The 20,875-nt window shown below is 25.9% G+C and overlaps 1 protein-coding gene and 1 non-coding gene across 3 annotated transcripts in view; one reads left to right on the top strand and one right to left on the bottom strand.

Annotated features, from left to right (window-relative positions):
* Positions 1 to 20,875, top strand: part of LOC105736805 (uncharacterized) — an 87,199-nt gene that overhangs the window by 46,066 nt on the left and 20,258 nt on the right. The gene's annotated exons all lie outside the window — the stretch shown is intronic.
* On the bottom strand, positions 7,797 to 7,868 carry TRNAD-GUC (transfer RNA aspartic acid (anticodon GUC)). The gene has a single exon. It is a non-coding gene; the product is annotated as a tRNA-Asp (tRNA).

Here is a 20,875-nt window from a genome sequence, read left to right on the forward strand (position 1 = left end):
GTTATCTCTCAAATCTCTAGTTTTCGGATCTTCAATACCTCGCAAGGAAAATTAGATTCGCCCAATAATGCGTAGAAAACCCGCAATTTCTTCTCCATGATCCCATTGGGCCCGCGATTGCTCACGCTCTGCCATCTCCTTCTGCGTTATTACTGACTCGCAAAAGGACGTGACTGCTTCCTTCCCGCACAATCACCGATCTAAAGAGATCCTCATCAATCACACCACTCACGACACTCCTCGCGCCAAGCCACACACTTCCAGTATGTATTGCACCGTACTCCGAGAAGCTTCACAATGGTGGTAATGGGTTTCTGACACAGATATGAATTTAAACAATTATTCCCGGTAAACATCATACAGAAGATTATCGTGCTCGCGATTTAACCATTCTTCAACTCATGTTGTCCTCACATTACATCTGGTCTCATGATTACTTCGCTATCTCGGCAAATTCCTTATTTTGTTGTAAACTGTGGCACAAATATACGCAGACAGATGAAACGGAAGGAAGATACCCGTCAACGTGAGCACCGTCACGTAGGAAATCGTGCGATAATCCTTCATGATTCTAATTCTTTTTGTCAGTAGTGTCATACTGCGATGTACCACTAAGTTTTATGTCCATATCGGGACTCCATATAGCATAATGCTACGCACGATTTTCACATAAAAACAGCGAACATCCAGATTGGATAGTAAACATCCAAATATCGCTGCAATTCTTCTTAAATGAAGCATTCGAAGTGGGCTTTGAAGCATCAGCGACCATCCAGAAGAAGGCTGAAATACTTTATTGTATCTCTATCCAGTCAAATTCGGAGCCAACTTGTATTCATGAATTTCTCCGGTGTAACCACAAAGCCTCCTTCGTTTTTTGAACTATAACATCCATTCCAAGATAGCGGATCGCATCACAGAAGTCACATTCATCTCAGCAAGGCGGATGATTTCTCTCATCTCCTTATTCTTGATGGTAATAAGCGTATTGTTTGTATAGTAGATCAATTCGATGTCGTAAGACAGAGAAATTCTCAAAACCGCATCGAACATAATCTCCCAGAATGGGACCCAATATGGATTCCTGCGGAACATCTCCTTTTTTCAATGATTATACTTCGTCACATACACTCAATGCATTTATTTTGAAGATAATCCCGAATAATCGTTTGAGTCAGATATTCAAATGATATAAAAATATTTTTCTAATAGCCGTCCAAGAGAGGCATTGATGGCATTAAACGCATTGATTATATCAAGCAATATTTCGAATTTTCCCTCTTCTTGAAATGTTGTATCAAATATTGTGCGTACTCTATTAATAGCGTTTATGATATTCTTTTCTAAATTCGAACTAGTTATCAGATAGATTAGGACTTACGCATCAGATGATGGGACAATCGCATAGCGACTCGTTCAAATAACTTTGCGATTTTGCAAAGTTTTTTTCTATCTTCCTTCGCAATAAGAATTATCTGTCTTCTCTTCCAGAGATTTGAGAAACGTCCCATTTTTAGACATGTATTAGAGAGACATAATCTTGGATCAAAAACACGCAGAAGAGTGCAATCTCCTCTGTCCACTAATACAGACTCCGCGAACGAGACAACCCTATACGCGGCATAACAACGCCAGAAGCATGGCATTCTGAAATCATTCAGCCTCTCCATCAACATCGTTCGTAACAGTGTTAGCATCGGATTACGATATAGCAAGTATCGCCACCAGCATAGCATCCTTGTTCAACAAACGTTGTTTATCAAACGCGACATTTAAAGAAGAAGCAGAAACACGCATATAAGTGATTAGATAGCGTCTTCACTTCATCTATAATTCTCCTAAAGATCAATTAGACAATCAAGTAGCATGACTTGCCCAAGAAAGATTAATAATTGATTCTTTCCCGAATCGAACATTCTCATCATTTCCCGATTCAGCAAACGAAGGTCTAATCCTGCCTAATCCTTGAGAACTAAACTCTAGCATTTGTCACTGCAGAGCCCACATATCCGATTTGACATTAAAAATCTCCTAGGATTACCATAAGCTGGGCTCTGTGTCTAAGGATTTCTCCAAGATACAACCCTTCAAGATATTCCTTAAACGAGACAAGAATCCAGCTAGGAGGAATAGATACGATAAGAAAATGGGGCCCCACTCTACCACTATCTAGCTCTGTGCATAGTCTAACAGCATCGAGGAAATTATAATCTGATCAATCGCATATACTACCGTAACTGAATTGTATCAATTATCAAACCAGTTAGGACCCTCTAGGACTTTATATGGTTCTGCCGCAATAGCCAACTTCTCTTCGCTGAATCATGATCTGATCGAAAAAATTCTGTGCCTTTCGAGCGTAGTTAAGATTAGCCTGCAAGATTATAGAATCGGCGAATAATCAATTTGTATCGGTAACTTCTCGACTCGAATCCGTAATTCTTTTATTCGAATTTCCAGACACGTTTTCGCTTTCTTATCCACCATCAGTTCTAAATTTTTTGTTTTAAAAGATCTCTTCCGTGCAGTTGGGAGTTAACATCCTTTACTGCCTATCTTGTGATGGAGTAATCCTACCCATTTCACTACACTTATAATCAATGATCATTATGATCTACAGCAATCATACATTCCCGTTTAACATGTTTCGTGATTACAGAAGCACTGTAATTGTCTCTTTTTTAGAATTTCTCTTCGTGTACCATTCAGTCCAACCGATTCGCAATCTATTGTGAGTGGTAATTATCTTTGCTGTTGCGAGAGAGTATCTCATCCATATAGTATTTAATCCAGGATTCGCGATTTTGATTTTACCAGTTTTAATATCCTTTACAGAATACTCTCCAACTTTTGCTACCGACAATGAAGTCATCCAAACGAATTAATCGTAATTTTATAATTTTTTCCGATCATAAGATTCTGATTCTCGACTTTGTGAGAATTTCTTTAAGGCAACCAGCTCGTTAGTCTTAGTTGAGGCTTTTCGACCTGGGATTTCCAATATAATCCCGTTTATAACTCTTTTGAATCTAATTTTTTTTTATGCCTATTTCTCAGATTGATTTATACTGTGGCCAGAGCTAGCACTTGAGAATAGATAGTTTTTGAATTAGGGTCCTATTAGGATAAGAGGAGCGAGAAAAGCTTTTCATTTTTGCGCAAAGATAGGCTTCGTATACCGGAATTCCCTTCAGTCTTCGGTATATTCTTCGAATTTCGATCCGAAAATCTCTTTGTCGAACTATTCTTTTTGGGAGGCTGTTGACCAATGTTATGGATTGTAGTGGAGTGTGGCCAAGCTTTCTTATTACTATTTAACATTATGTTTAACATGATGTGTTTGAGTTTAGAATCAATACAGAAACTTTCCGTACAAATCATGTTCTTATTAATTATTGTTTTCTGTTTTTATTTTTTTCTTTTTATTTTTGTCCTAATGTTTTGTGTAGAGGAAGATAGGGAAGTTTCTTTTGAATTGGACATTTCCTTTTTGAAATCCGTAAGTTTTTTCTTTATCAATTCCCCTATTCTACCCAATAAAGCATCTTCATCTTGTATGCCGAACAACACATGAGGGTTTTGTTTTTTCTTTTTAGAAATTATGACAATTTGAGTCACATTTGCGTGAATGTGGAACCAATTCAATTTGCATTTAATCTAGCATGGTGAATCGCTATTTCTTTTTGTAGGTTCCTGAATTGAGTCCTAAATTGTTATTCTTCTCTAATTCGTCAATCATTTCTGTTGTCGTCGTTCACTACTTCTTGGCTGCACGCAATTGGAGATTCAAACGTAATGTTGATGTCTACGTTGATCTTTCTTATAGATTGAATCAGGAAAGCATTGGCGATTCTGATATTGAAGAATCAGAATTCTTTCTTGATAGTAATTCTTGATAGTTGTTCACAATTGTTCATTGACTATTGAATTGAGCTCACTTTTGAATATTCACGTTTCGATTGTATTCGATTATATTCGGCTCGAAGGACCAAATGTTAAACTCAAAAGTTGGATTATTGCACAAATGTGCCTAGTGCCAAAAGTGCCTAAACTGATGTTACTGTTCAAAGGACCAACTATATATATAATCGTTTATATTATGAGAAGTGAACGAATATTTTAAATATTCGTGGTTGATTAACAATTGTAATGATTCTAACTGTATTCTGATATGAACTATATTGTCGCTAAATTTTATTTGAACTATATTCTATTTGTATTCTAATTAAATTAGAAGCCTTGTTTTTCCTCCAATCTTTACTTTTTGTGAAAATTGTAAGAAAAAGTCAGAGAGACCAATCGTTGCGCTGAAGGACGATTTCGAAGGATGTATCTCGCGGAGTTGTGTCGCAATGCATGAGAGTCAAGATCTTTATGCTCGCTTCCATGAGACTCCGTCACAAGGCGTGCAAGTGAAATTGGTCATTCCTATTATTTCTCTATTTAAATTAAGGATCTATAAAGCGTTAGAAAACTATATTGGCTCATAAATTATTGAAATGTTCAAAGTTTTGAAAACAAAAGCCTGACTATCGGATCGCTTCACAAGACTTGGATCTATCTGTAACATTTTGCATTATTTAAATGTTAAATAGATATTTTTACACACTTAATTTCCAATGGTATAAATATCTGTCATAAATTACTCTGTTAAATAGTCTAATAAATCTCGATCACTTTTATGACTAATATGTTATTCGTAGGTCAAATAGCAAAAATTTAACCAAATTCCATATTTAACATTTATCTACCTAGACATAACCTCTATCTAACATTTGTCTAATTACAATTTCATATGTCTTCGATCTTTATGAAAAGGAAGCTCGTTTTACATCAAAATTCAATTTAAGGGAATATTTTTAATAGTGAAACAGCGCGAGTTACAAAATATAATATATCAATAGATAAGAGAGATCAATACAATATAAATTTTATTCATATAACAACAGAATTTTAAAACATTAAGACCATTTCAATTATTGTTGCAAAGTATCAGTGCAAAACATCACTTTTTAACAATTTATCTGATGAAGAAGAATGTTTTTTGGAATTTTGCAAAAATTAAAGGATATCTGGAAAAATAACCATTATAAAAAAAATTGGAATATTGTTCATTTACGTGGTTTACTGAACAAAGAAAATTTAAAAATTTTTTAATCGATGAGACGCTTTGTTAAAAACAGCTATTAAATTTAAAATAAAATATTGTGTCATGTTTTAGATGGATGTTTCGATGAAATTCAATGTGACATAAGAAAAAGATTTATTTTATCATTATTTAGAGTAAACAAAAAAATATATAAAACATATTAGAATAATAAATAAAAAAATGATGGGTTTGATTTAATAGCATGATAGCTAATGATAAAAATAACATAGCGATAATGTCTATAAGATGAATATTCAGCATATTATAATTTATCTTTATGCATTTTTTATTGTCAGTTTATATTTGATTTAAATTATTATTATGTAAAATTAGTATTAAATATGTAAAAATTCGAATATATATGAATAATAATTCATATATGAAATATGAAAAAACTCTTTTATGAAAGTTGTTTAATTTACAATTAGCATAGAAAATTTAATAGAATATTTTTTCTTACATGCTTTTTTAAATTATTATTTTTATTTTAAAAATTTTAATATAATTATCAATTCAGTAATAATACATTTCTTTTTTTACTTTTTTTTTTATTACCAAATCAGTGAATCTTACAGATTCGGAATAATTTTTATTTATTTAAATTATATCAAAAAATGTAAAAGATTGATATATTTGATATATTTTTATTAAAAATATAAAAATTAAAAATATTATTTATTAAAATATAATTAATAAATTTTATGTTTCTTGTTCTATATTGCAATTATGAAAATGATAGAAAATATTGAATAAATCATTGTTGATTTCAATACTTAATAAGTAGACAATAATAAAAAATACAATGTAATAATATTTATGTATAAAATATGTTAATAACTAATACAATTTTTAGTTAAATTTTGTTCTTTAAGCCTTTAAATTTCATTAAAAATGTTGAAAACTGACTGGTCTTAAGTTTTTAATCAAGAGTTGTATATTCTTTTAATTTTTTTTACAGAATAATTAAATTTAATAATATTTATAATTTTCATATTATTATACTATTTATTTTGTGCATTAGATTAATATTTAAATAATATATAAAATATAATAATTTTTCTCAAGTAAATAATTTTTTTGATATTTTTTTTAGAATATAGCAACACTTAAAATATCTTTATATAATGGAATAAAATTTACAAACAAAATATTTTATTTCTTATTTTTATAGATGCATATATTTTTTGGAATTTTTAATTTTTATCATTAATTACTATATTTATAAATTTATGTTTTTTTAAATTTAATAAATCTTTTTGGATGATCCAATTTGAGATTTTTTCTGAATTCAGAAATATTTGTATTAGATAAATTCTCATCATCTTCGAATGTTTCGGAATTTGTTATCTATGAAATTGTTAATTTATGCAATTTTTAATATTTATAATTCATTTTGTGTTATTTCCATTTAAATCCGTATACATGAAGGTACTTTACTATTTTTTAAATGAATTAAAAAGTGCACAATTAATTAAAAACATTATAATTTGTTTATTTTTCATCTTCCTAAGAATTGAATAATATGAGAAATAGTGATCGGCGTGATTTCTTTCATATATTTGTTAATTTATTATATAAGATTATTATATATAATAATATATATAATATATATTATTATATATTAATTATATATTATTATATATATTATATATATTATATATATTATATAAACTATTATTGGATTTTTGAATTGGTATATCTAATTTTTTATTTATGTTTTTAAATTCCATTAAACGTATCTTGTAAGAATTATTCATAAATAAAGTTCTAAGATTAAAGAAATATATATGTATTTTACTTCGTAGTCTGAAAGATTAATCATTTTATTCAAATTTTCAATAATCAGAAGTTAATGCATATATTATATTTATGAATATGAAGAGATCATTTATATCATGATTTTAATACTATGAAAATAGCATTAGAAATAGAATATATAATTATTGTACAGTTTAAAAAAGAAAAAAAAGGATAAAAAAAAATTAAAATATTAATTAGAACATAGAATATGTATCGATTAACTACATTAAATGTAGAGTTCAAAAAATTTACAAAACAAAAATCGCAAAAATTTAAAACTCAACTCTTTATTGTGACAATAAATATTTAGATTATTATAATAAATCGTATATAAATTATTATAATAAATTATATAAAAATTATTAAAAAGATTAAAAATTCAATTCAATTTATATAATTTTTAAATATAATTCATTAATACATATATTCATATTCATATAATTCATATTAATACATATATTAAAATCTAATGGAATGAAAAGGTATATCATTTATATTATCTGTATAGAAAATGATATTAAAACTATACTATTAATATACTATTAAAACTATACTATTATTATTTTGGAAAAAGAAAAAGTGAGAAAAGAGAGATATAAAAAAAAATATAAAAAAAGGAAAAAAGAATTATTATATTATATAGTTGTTTTGTGTATAATTTATATCATATATGGAATGTTAGTATAGTAATATGTACTACTAATAATATATTTGTAATAATAATATTAAAGAATTATGATATCTTATTACTATATAATAATGGTAAGGTAATTATAATATAATAGTGATAATATAATTATAAATTATAATATCGAAAAAAAAAAAAAATTGTAAAAATTTAAGATTTCTCCCCGGCGGGGAATCGAACCCCGGTCTCCCGCGTGACAGGCGGGGATACTGACCACTATACTACCGAGGAAATCGTGCGTGGTGAATTTGTTAGGCCGGTATTATAGATATAGCTTAGTTATAGTCATCAATATTATCTATATAATTATTATATATTGTTTATCTTTTAAATCTGGATAGTATAATTAAAATCGCATATTAAAATAAAATAAAGTTTTATGTTTTTGCTAAAAATTCTTTTATTAAATGTTTTTTTCTAATGATATGATATATTAATAGTATATTATTTGAATTTTAAATGAATCTTTTACTATTCAGATAAATAAAGAATTTCGGTAGAATATATTTGGTTTCTTTAGTTTTTTGAAGTACATTGGCTTGAAATATATTGCGTACTACATTAGGCTATTGCTTAGAATTTTAGATTTGTTTATCCAATGATTTCAGATTAACTTTAAAATGAATAAATCGATATAGATTATTTAGCTTTTTTATATGATTTGTTATTTTTTACTAATTTTATTTTTTTGAATTTTTTAATTTCTTAAAAAATATTTTCTCTCGAAGATATTTTTCCATGTAGTTCTAACATTGTTGTCTAAACCAGATGGATCAGCTGTAGGTCAGAATAGATCTTATCAGAAATTTAAAATTTACTTAATTAAATTTAAAATTTAAATACATATCTAAATAAACGAACTACATTTTTATATAAAATTTTGACATTCAGGTTATCCATTAATATGCACATTGAAATTTTTGCGCATACATCATAGTTTGCAAAAGATTTATTTAAGATATAAGAAATAAAATTGTTTCATATTTCTATTGATTTTTAATTTCATATATGTGGAAATGATCTTGAATTTTGCCAAAAGTTTCTTTTAAAGGGAAAATTTCTTTGAGACTTCATGCCGGAAATTATAGCAAATTGTCCGTGAATTATTCGAATTATAGCAAATCATCTGCGAATTATTCGAATTATTTTTGCGATTTATATTTGTTGTTATTTGGGTCATATATTTTTATAAGTCACAAAATTAAAAAAGATATTAAACATAGATATTAAACATAGAAATATAAAATTGTGCTTTGTTGAGTCTGTTATTGAAAAATTTAAAAGATTTACTAGATTTGAATTGACTATGTATTTATTATGTAGATTTTTTTCTAAATATGCAAAATATTTCAAATGATTTTCACTAAATGTATGAGAAATTCTTTCTTTAGTAATTTGAAAAAAAGTTCATTCAGTCAAACATTGTTTTTTCGAGCTATGAAATATATGATTCTTACACAATCTCCAATATTTTTAGTCCAATAAATATGAATTTTGTTATTGCATGAATCGTGATATATTTTTAACAGAAATCGAATTGATATTTTTTTGGAAATGGGTTTCCAGGTTTGCAAAAACTAACAATTTTATTATGATTTTAAAAACTTTTAATTAAAATTTTAAAGAAAGTAATTATTAGTATCGTTATCATTTTTACCTTTTTCCTTAATACTATTAATACTATTTCCTTATTTCTTAATACTATTAATTATCCTCTATAGATAAATAGATATTCTCTAATAGATGAGAAATGGAGAGATTTAAGTAATAATTAAAAATAATAGGATATGCATTGTAGGAAAAGGTGTTTTAGGATGATGTTAGGAATCCTATTTATCAAAGAATTTTTTGTTATTTCTAAAAATATTTTTAATTTTGATGTGTGAGATAAATTTGAAAGAATAATGTTTTCGTCTGATTGATTTGCGATATTTATATTCGTAAATATATTTTCATGTTTTAATTCTTATTTATTTTTTGTTCAATTATGTTATTGTTTTTTATTCATGTATGTATTGTTCAGTAGTAAAGAACCATAAAAGAAAAAAAAAAGATGTGTAATATTTATGCTATTTTGTCAATGTACTTTGTTTTCTAATATTGTTTTATATATCGTTAATATCTATTAACTCATATTGTCTTGTACTCCGTCTTTTAATGAAGTAAATGGATACAGAAAACTATGTATGCGATTTCACACGATGTTATTTGCTGCACATTTATACTAAATTATAAATTTAAATTTGTACTAACTTATTTTTAGCGTTGCATACTGTATTCAATTGTTCAGCCATTATAATCCATAGATCACTAATATTTATTTCGAATATCAGAAAAGTATTCAATGCATTCACGACAAGACCAATTTTTGAAGTAAATAAGCAGGAGATAAATTTTTTATTCTTCTTTGATGCTGTGATTTGCAATGAAATTTCCCTTTACAATGAAATTCGTAAAAATGTTTAGATTGCAATTGAATAAAAACTTTTATTGATTTTATATTTATGAATGAACTGACTACAATACTGGCTCATTATATCGATCTATCCACCGAGAATTAACTTTTACTATACACACACATCATGTTGGTATCACATTATTTCGAATATTTGAGTCTATATTTCATAATAAATTAGAGATCAATTCGTATAAATTTTTTATATTTTGTAGTGAATATTTTATCTATGAAGATATATGATAGATTATTTTGTTCCTTATAATGCCATACATGTTATGAATCATTTACTTAATGATTATACTTAATTATTATTTATTATTATTTTTTTAACCAGTGAGTTTTTATTAAGTTATGTAAATTTACTTGTTGGTTGCTGTTAATAAAAATTATTTTATATTTGTATATTATTATATATAAAAATCATTATTTCTATTCATTTGTTACAATATCAATTGACAAAAAATAATACAGTTTTGAAAATGTGATCCAATTCTTGATAAAAACTCAAGTGATAAAAACATTTATATTTGGCAAGAATTCTTAATATTATATCTGTTAATGTTAAATTCTTATTTCAATTTAAAGAAAAATATATAAGAATTAAATTATTGAATATTTTGAATAATAATAAATTCTAATATATTGTGAATGAAAATAATGTGAAATTATTATTTGAAGTTTTTAATAGATATAGTAATGCTGAAGTGATTGACAATATTAATGAATCTGATAATAACTGTTGATAATTTATAGTAAAACGTTCTTATGCAGATATATTATAATAAAAATGTTATATAATAGAAAATTTTAGCTTATTGTAATATAAGAATAAAATTATAGGTTGATAAATTTTTAATTAATATTATTATGTTTTTAAAAAAGAAATCAACGTAATAATAAAATATCATATTGTTATTACATTGTCCCTTATTCTTAAGACATAATCCATTATTATTGCTGAAGCATTTTCTGTTTTCTTTTTTTAAATTTTTCTTTACAATGTTTCTACAATGTTATTTTAGAAGGGAATGATTTGTGAGTCAAATTTTTATTGTCTTCTGTTATATTGATATTCAATTCATTATCATTCGATTTTTTATTGTTCTAAAATAATACACTAAAATAATAGTCTCTCTTCTTTTAAAAAAAAATTAAATTTCATTTTTTTTTTAAACAATTTCATAAAATGGTTAATTGCTTTTAACTGAAAAGATCGTATGATATTAATATTTATTATGAATATTTCAATAAATTACTATTTTTTAATTTCTTATTAATTCTGGTAATTCTTACAGGATTGTAGTACTATTATTATTTAATTTATATATATATATATATACTTAATAATAATTTAATAATTAAATATTTAATAATAATACAATGTTTGAACTGAAATTTTCAATATTTAAATGGATAATATAAATCTATCTTAAAATTTTCTGTTTTCTCGATGAAATATTAGAAATTATCAAATATCAAATGTCATGTGTTTTATTACAATCAATTTTTATAAATTTGTATAGAAAGATCCAAAATTATTATAAAACTAATCATCAGTAATTACAATATGCATTTAATGTTTTAATGTTAAGAATCACAAAAGAATTCCGAGTTAATAAACAGCGATGTGAAAAAGTAAATAAACACGATGTTTTCGAATATTTTTTTAATATCAATATTAGATCTAATTTCATATTATTTTACAAGATTAAAAGAATACTGAATTTCAGAAAATTATCTTTGAATTGCTTAAAAAAAAATTGTACGATGATATATCTCGATTCATTTTATAGCATGAAATCTTTATTTATATATATATTTTGACTGTAACTTTTCCAAGCTTTTTTAGTTTATAACAGAATGAAAAACTAAAATTATTTTTTTCCATTTGAAATTTCATAAGTTTAAATGATATTATTAACATTTTAAAAAATGTGGGAATTTGTTTTCAAATATCTTTGTAGAAGGAAATCTTTGAAGTCAATATATGATTTTTTTCACTGTTTTATAGTATTTAAAATGGAAAGTTAATTATTGAAGATATATTACAAAAAGATCGGATTTTTATTTTATATGTACATGTACCTTATGTGTATTTGCCTCGTGTATTTATATTATATGTAATGCATGTCGAGTATATATTTAATGTATTTTTAATATGTTATATGTAAATATATGTATATTTAATGTTTTTAAAAATAAGTATTATCCTTTTGTTGTTGTAAATTTTGAAATCATAAATGTTACTTCTTAACAATATTTATAAATAATTGATTTGTCATCGTATTGACTTTTGTTAGTGTTATTCCAAAGTTATTAGAATATATCTAATAACGATTATAGTTACAATATCTTCTTAATGATTTAGGATATTCCATATATTGCTCGAGTCAAAATTAAGATTCTATAGTGATCAAGAATTAGGACTCTTATGTAATTTCGAAAAACAGATGATATATTGTGCTACATGTCGTTAAATATTATCTTGTGTAAGAATCTTGATCTGATTCTATCTTGCATTGGCAGTATATAAACTTAAGATTTTATTCACGCATCACGTTGCACTTAATGCTGGAGATGATGTTACTAAATTTGTTCGATAAAAAAATGAAATACTGATTCGTATCAGCACGAAGCCATCTCTGAAAGCTCACATTGAATTTAGATTTTTATCATTATAATCGAATGGAATCGATGTCAAACTCGTTAATGACGATCGTTACTATATAAACAAAATTGCAATTGGATCAATAAATAACATGCAATTGTATTGTGTCTAAAATCTAAGACACATGATTACGTACATAAATCAAATTGCTAGTGATGATTGAATAGTGCTGATCCTCTTATATAACTTCCGATTTCTAAATCTTTCATCGGATTATCTTTGTATTATAATTTCCGAAGAAACAGAACGAAGTTTATCATAGATTTGATGCGCGTATATTACAGAATTATATGTTACATGTTGCACTGTATGTTACATGCACTTATATGTTGCATGTAATTTTGTTTTACTGTCGCGAAATCTTTTGTCTTCGATCTTGTCCTATCTAATATCTATCTAATATCTATCTTTGAGAAGAATAACAATTTAGACAATTTGTGTCTTTATCAATATTTCAAAATTTTTTTATGTAAATTCAATGATTGATAACGAATAAACAAAACGAATAAATAAAATGAATATTTTAAAGAAAACTGAATATTTTTTTTGGCATTATATTGAAAGACTTTTTGTATTTACAAAAATTGAAAGATAATTCTTAAAGATTTTTGAATGATATATAACAAAGATTTAACATATGTAAGTTTTAATAATGTCAAAAACAACAATAAAATAGTGAAGTTATCAATATTCATTCATAAATATACACATGCATGAAATATACAAATCTAAAAAACATACAAATATACATCAATTATATAACTTCTTCGTGATGTATTTTGGATAATTTCAATACCGATGACTTAACTTTTATTTAAAACAGTGAAAAAAAAAATCGTACAATCAATTTTTTTAGAAATTATTATAAAGAGAAAAATTGCTCAAAAAATTTTTTAATCTCAAATTGATAAAGCTATCTATTGTGTTCAATATGATTTCCATTGTTTCAATATTTTTCGTAATATATAATATATACGTATTCTTTAACCAGTATTTTTATACGAAATATTAATAGAACGTTTGCTTTATTATAATTTTGTATTTATTTGTGGAATTGAAAATGTTTTATAATGTTCTTACATAACATTGTTAAAATATAAAACGCCTTATACACGCATAAAATTTAATCTAAATGTAAAGAAATAAGTGTAGTTTGATAGATTATGTCATGTATGATATTAATATAATAATGTAATATAATTAATATAATAATCGCAATAATATATATAAACAAAAAATTGTAAAATTCAAAATTCTCTGAGGTGGGGAATCGAACCCCATTTCTGCGTAATAGGTGGAGATACTGATCATTATATTAAGAAGGAATAGTGATTGATAATTAATAATTTATGATTTATTTGTTGTTCTATATATATATATAATGAATTCAAAAATCAGTTTATCTCTATTTGTATTAGAGTTGAATCTATAATATCTTCAATTTAAATAGCAAATTGAAATCATTAAAAAATAGTCACTTCTTGCATTGATTGTTTTTAATAATGATTTCTTCTAAATTATATTACTTAATAGTTTTTATTTGATTATATTAGATATATACTGTGAACTATGATTATGAATTCTCTTACTTTGATTATAAACTCTTTAAGCTATGTCTATTCGAAAATATGCATATTATAATATATATTGGCTTTTGGTCGTTAAAATCGGAAAAAATCAGGTTGATACTATTATATAATTGTGACTAAAATTGATCACCAATCAAATGTTTATAAAGATTGTAGAATATTGATTCAAATTCAACATAAAAGAAAATTTTAATCAATCAATAACGAATCGTATAATATATAATCAAACATGACGATTATGTTTTGAGATTTGAAATCCAGAATATTGGCCAAAGTGTGTTTCTTTTTTTTTTTTTTTTTTATTAATTTTTTAATTGCTGAATAATTTCATTTCAACGGTTGAAAGGATGACACTTGTCTATATATTAAAATATTATTGCTCGAATAAATTAATTTTTTAACTATAACATTTATCTTGCACTACAACATTTATAAATATTCGAAGTCTTCGAAATTCTTGAAAGAATCACGATATTTTTTCAGAATCAGAAATTTGACATTTGATATCATTACAAATGATTGTCTAATGACTTTCCGGAAATATCAAATTTACATCCTCGCTATTGAAGAAAAAAATTAAAAAAGATATTGATTAACTGCATAACTATTTCAAAGCTTTTATTAAAAAATAGTCATTTCTTACAATCGTGTTACAAATATGGATGTGATCGATAACTAATAAGCATATATTTTCCTTTTATAATGTAAAAGAAATTTTGCGTTTTTAAAATATTGATTTATTTATAATTAGTTATGTTGTTATTTATAATAACATTATTTATAAACCATTGGATTCTGTCATTTATTTTACTTATGATTTTTGTCGCATTTTACATAACAAGATTTTAGATTATTATACTAAGAATATATTTTTCAATATTTATTTATAATAATGCTAAAAAAAGTTTAACAATAATAAAGATTCCATAACATTTCTTAATTAGGAACCAAACAATAAATGAATGAAACAAAATACAATCCGACAAAATCGTTATCAAGTTTTTTAATTGTTCTTCTATTCTTCTATTGTTCTTTTGAATATTTTTTTTTTTTAATGTTCTCGGTGAAAAAATTGTATAAAAATTCTTTTATTATATATATTATTTTATATATTGTCTTTTATATTTTGTGGTTTCGTTGCGGTAATGAGGTTGGTCGTATGCGACCTACTCTACCTGACGATGGCTTTTTTGGAACTTATGTCCCAACTCGATTTGTCTGTGACCGTGCCGGAAGATCGGAGCACGGTTTACAATGATGGTTGACTGCCCGAGGAAAGGTAGTGTACTGTTCGAAGACTTTGTCGGTAGTGGTGCTAGCCAGAAAGAAAGTCGCTCAGGTGGACTTTCTTCCTGGCTGATTGGGAGTGACCCGGTTATGAGTGGGGAAAATATCGGTGCCGCAATTGGGGCACTGACATCACCCGATGCGCAATGTAGGTCCAGGGCGGGCGGGCAGTCGTTTGGATCCAGAACATTCGACGGTCGAGGCGACTGTTTTGGGTAACCTAAGCAAAAACCTCAACTATTTTTACCGACTGGATTTACCGACATCTCATCGCGCGGTCGCCGGGGAGTCCGTGACCGAGACCTTCTGGAATGTTCTGTTTATATTTTATTTTGTAAATAAACATATGGAATTCGATGTTTTTAGCATCTATGTGATTTTATAATTGTCTGCTATTGTTTTAGTATATACTTGGATTGTCTTATTTCTTAAATGAATGATTATTTTATTAAGTTGTTGAATAGTATATAGGATCTACCCATGTGTCATTGGTTGAAATTGATTTTTCTATTTTCTCGGACTCAATAGATATTTCAACAGATAGAAAAATTAGCGGTAGATATATTCGATACTATTTCTTTATCTATCTATTTTTTGAATGCGATTGATCATAATCATATGCGATGGTTAATTGTTCTTATTAATTATTGTTTATATTTATAATATGATTTTTTTTGCCTATTTCGATGAAATGATGTGAATTTTTGTTTCGAAATGAGCACTTATTTTTTCTATACTTGGATATTCGAATAAAGAAGACGTATCTTTGTATGTGAACGCCCTTTTTAGAACAATTTCTTAATTACATTAGATTCACTAAGGATTATTGAATATTTTTATATTTATGTTTGAGCAAAAATTGAGATTTATAATAAGCTGATTTGAATACTGCGATTTACATGATAATTTTATATAATTATTTATATGTATAATATATAAATATATAATTAAGTTTAAATAATTATGTATATAGACGATAATTAGATGACATTAAGATGCTCTATTCATCACTAAAAATTATTTTTTCAAAAAATACATTGCATTACGATAAATCAAATTTGCTTTACTTATGACTTTCTTTTCCAGATATGAATCAATTCGATTTTTTTGAGAAATATATTTTGTGGATAGATTTACGGATGCTGTAGAAACTATTTATTATCTGATTTCTGATTAAAAGATGTAGAATTTTTATTATCGTTAAACTTTTTTACATATTATGATTTTGTTTTGCATCTAATATATTTAATATACTTATTTCCTTTATCTTTTCTCTCTATTCAAAAAATAGTTTCATTATTTTTTATCATAGATATGTTATATATATATAAATAATAGTTAGTGATATTAGCTAACTCGTTGTTTATAAAATAAATCTCAAATTCTCAAAAGAATCTCCAAACGATTCCTACTTATTATTTTATAAAAAAATATGCCATAATATACAGAATTTTTGGATTAATATAGCAGAATTAATACTTAGAAGTTGTATTAATCCGTGAAATATTAAAAGCAAAAAAATTCTTAATCTTTTTTTTTATTGATAATATTGATCTAAACATTCAAAAGTATTTTTTGATCGCATTGCGTATATATTTGTTTGATTGAATATTTTTATTTTATCAAATATTCTTTAATGTAAAAAAATATTTCTTTAATGACTAACAATGCATAAAAATCTATATAATTTTTTATTTTTATATTATTTACATTAGCATCAAATACATTTGTAAACAATAATATAATATTTGATTAATTCCTTCTGAGATCGAACTATTCTAAATCTTAATTATTTACAATATTGTTATCTAAATGCACCTTATTTATCATTTTTAATTAAAGTATAATAACATCAATTATTAGAAAAATTAATTTGTTTATGCATCACTTTTGAATCTATTTGTATTTTCAAGGCAATAAAAAAATTTAAATTTTATAGGTAACAAAAACTTTTGATAGATCTTAAACGTATATAAAAAACGTATATATCTTGTGTATAACATATGTAACTGATGATTTGTTAATTGTTTCGTTCAGCATCATTTTATCATTTTCTTATTTTTTGTTTATATTGCATTATGCATGGTTCTGTTTACTTGAAAATAAATATATAAAATGCAGCGTGAAAGAAATGTTAAATAAAATAGGCTTGGCGTTTAACCAAGTGTTAAAATGCGCGTGTTTATAATATTAATATATATTGTGTTGAGATTTATTAATATTAATATGTATTAGTATGTTATTAATAATTATCAGTTTTTTGCAAGTCTAAATGCATGAAATTATGATTTCAATTATGATTTCTTCTTTACAACTATTGTTTGCATATACTGTTATTAAATATAGATTGCGAATTATTAATTATAGATTATTAAATATATTAAATATAGATTGTGATGATTTTGAAATTTAATTTAAATAAAATTAGAAATAATCAAAGATATTTTTATACAACTTGATTAGAATGTTTTCGAAATCTAATATCTTTGTAAATAACTATATTATAAAATAAGTTTATACAAGTTTATTGACCGTTTATTTGGAATTTATTCCTTTATATTTTTCAAAATTATATAGTTGAAATTTTGTAATCCAAATTTAATTTTCTGAAAGCTATATCTGGTTTTTATTTATTGAGACAGTCCAAAAAATTCATTCTTTTTTTATTACTTATGATTCAGTTGTATTTGTCTGTAAAATTTTTAGCTCATGGAGCTAATTTAATAATTTATTGTTCGTATTTTGCGAATTTTCTCTTCTAATGCATGTATCAAAATACTATTCTATTTATTTCGTTTATTTCTATGAAATAGCTATCTTTTTGTTCAAAAAATATGCAATTTGTATGCTAATTATAATCGAGATTTATTTTTTATTAATAATAGGAACCTTTATGCTATCTGGATTTATTTAAGGCTGTATAGTTTATATTTCTTGAAATATACTAGCCTGTTGTTTATTGTTTATTTTTTGTTTATATAATATTATAGCACTGTATGTAATATTTGGTTTTATTGTATTATTGAAATATTTGCTTCATTTTTCTTTTTTATTTTTAATTTGAATTTTTTGTTTTTTATTCTCTATTTTCTTATTTTTGAAAATTGGATGAAATGGGATGGTCGCATTATTAGCAGTTGATATAGAAATTTTTATGCCTTCGTATTAATATCTAAGATTAAACGTTTAGATTGTGGAGAATATTTATAGCTTAGATTACATTAAATGTTACATCCGAAACACTGATATTTTTTATATTGGATAATTCTTTTTTTTATTAATTTTTTTTATGATATTAAAAAAGAGATAATGATCTTTGTTTTTGAAATTTTATATTATGCTATAATATGTTATTTAAACAAGATGTATAAGAAAATACCTTCTTGAATTGAATGTTATGTCGAATTTTTTGATGCTTAAAAATTCTACAATTTTTAATACCTTTTTTAAATTAGCTAAACTATTTTTAGATTAAAATAGCTTTCTAAATCATAATCAAATCGTTATGAAATCACAATCGGTTGATTAAAATATCATCTATGTAAAAATCTTTTTACATAAATGAATTAGAATCTTAATTAACGTTAAAAATCTCGAATTAAAATTGTCTTTTTGTTGAGTAATAAAATATAATAATAATAGATTTGAGGATAGAAATATATAATTACATATTCTGTTATCAGCATGATCCTATCTCATCCTTCGCTATTCGATCCATTTATCCAGAATCGAATTATTCGATCTACTATGTAGCGGACGAAGAAAATAATAGATGACATCGAATATCCTTTTATCTTTGATAATATTAACAACACTGACGATAGCTGGCCAAACATATTTTAGAATATCTTCTTTAAATAATATCTAAAATAGTTTCTATTAAAAAAAAGATTTTTTTAATATTATTAATATTTCTTTTAATATCTTTTAATACTTTTTAAATAAAGCTCAATAAATTATTGAATTTAATAATATAAAAAATATTTATAAGTGGCTTCAATTTTTAAAAAATTGAAATCTAAAACGAATTAAAATCTTTTTTTTTCAGTTTTTGTTTCATGTTATACAAGAATGCATCTATCTATTAAAGTAGTCTATTGAAAGTAGTCTATTAATAAAAAATATTCAAATTATATGTCTCTATAAAGTTCTTTGAATGAATAATTTTGCTAATAATTGAAAATGTTTATTGTTTCAATTTCTTCCGATAATTGATCAATAGAAATAGAATATATTCTATTATCATACAACTATACAATAAAATTTATACATGATTAGTATCATTGAATATCAATCATACAAATTTATAATTTATAATATATATTTTTCGAATATCTACATTTATTTTATAACCATTTGATATTTCTACAATTAATTCTAAGCTATATATTGTATAAGATTTCCAATTGTAATAGCAAATAATTAGCAAAAAATTCTACTACTGTTTGCAAAGCCTGGTTTTGAAATAAATTTAACAAGTAAATTCAGTATATTTCTGAATTCTTTTTCGAGGATTCTCGTACTCTCGGTCTGCGCTGGGAACCAATTCCAGACAAATTAATTGTTGAGCTAAACGACGCACTTACCACCCGAATAACAAAGCGGACTATTTTGTCGGAAACCGCGAGAATCTTTGATCCTCTCGGGTTGATAGGCCCCGCAGTACTTCCCGCGAAGCTGCTGCTTCAGGAGCTCTGGAAATTAGGAGTGTCTTGGGACGAATCCGTGCCCCAAGACATTCATACGCAATTCGGCGATTACTTGGGGGAACTCAGATCCCTAAAACACATTGCCATTCCGCGGTGTGCGATAGGCAAGGGCCCTGCCGTGGAACTACATGCCTTCTGCGACGCCTCGGCGCGTATGTTTACTTGCGTGAACGATATGGGAACCACGGTTCGGCTACTTTGCGAAATCACGCGTCGCCTCTCTAAAAACGGTCAGTTTGCCGCGCCTCGAATTGCGCGGGGCCTTGCTGCTATTGGTGGGGAAGGTACGAACGTCGTCTTGCATCTGCTTCGAGAGCGAGACATACAGGATTGACTTCAACACCCTCGCGTAAATAGGGGGTCATCCAAGCTGCTGGAAGACATTTGTCGCGAATCGTGTTACGCAGATTCAGGCGAATTCGCGAGGTGAGTGGCGTCACGTACCCGCGGGTGACAATCTTGCTGACCTGCTATCGCGGGAGGTGAGGCCATCCACCTTACAAGACTCGCGTCTTTGGTGGGATGGT

This window comes from Apis florea, unplaced genomic scaffold, assembly GCF_048593485.1.
Source record: "Apis florea isolate Af1SG1 unplaced genomic scaffold, ASM4859348v1 contig_3696_pilon, whole genome shotgun sequence".
Lineage (NCBI taxonomy): Eukaryota > Metazoa > Arthropoda > Insecta > Hymenoptera > Apidae > Apis > Apis florea.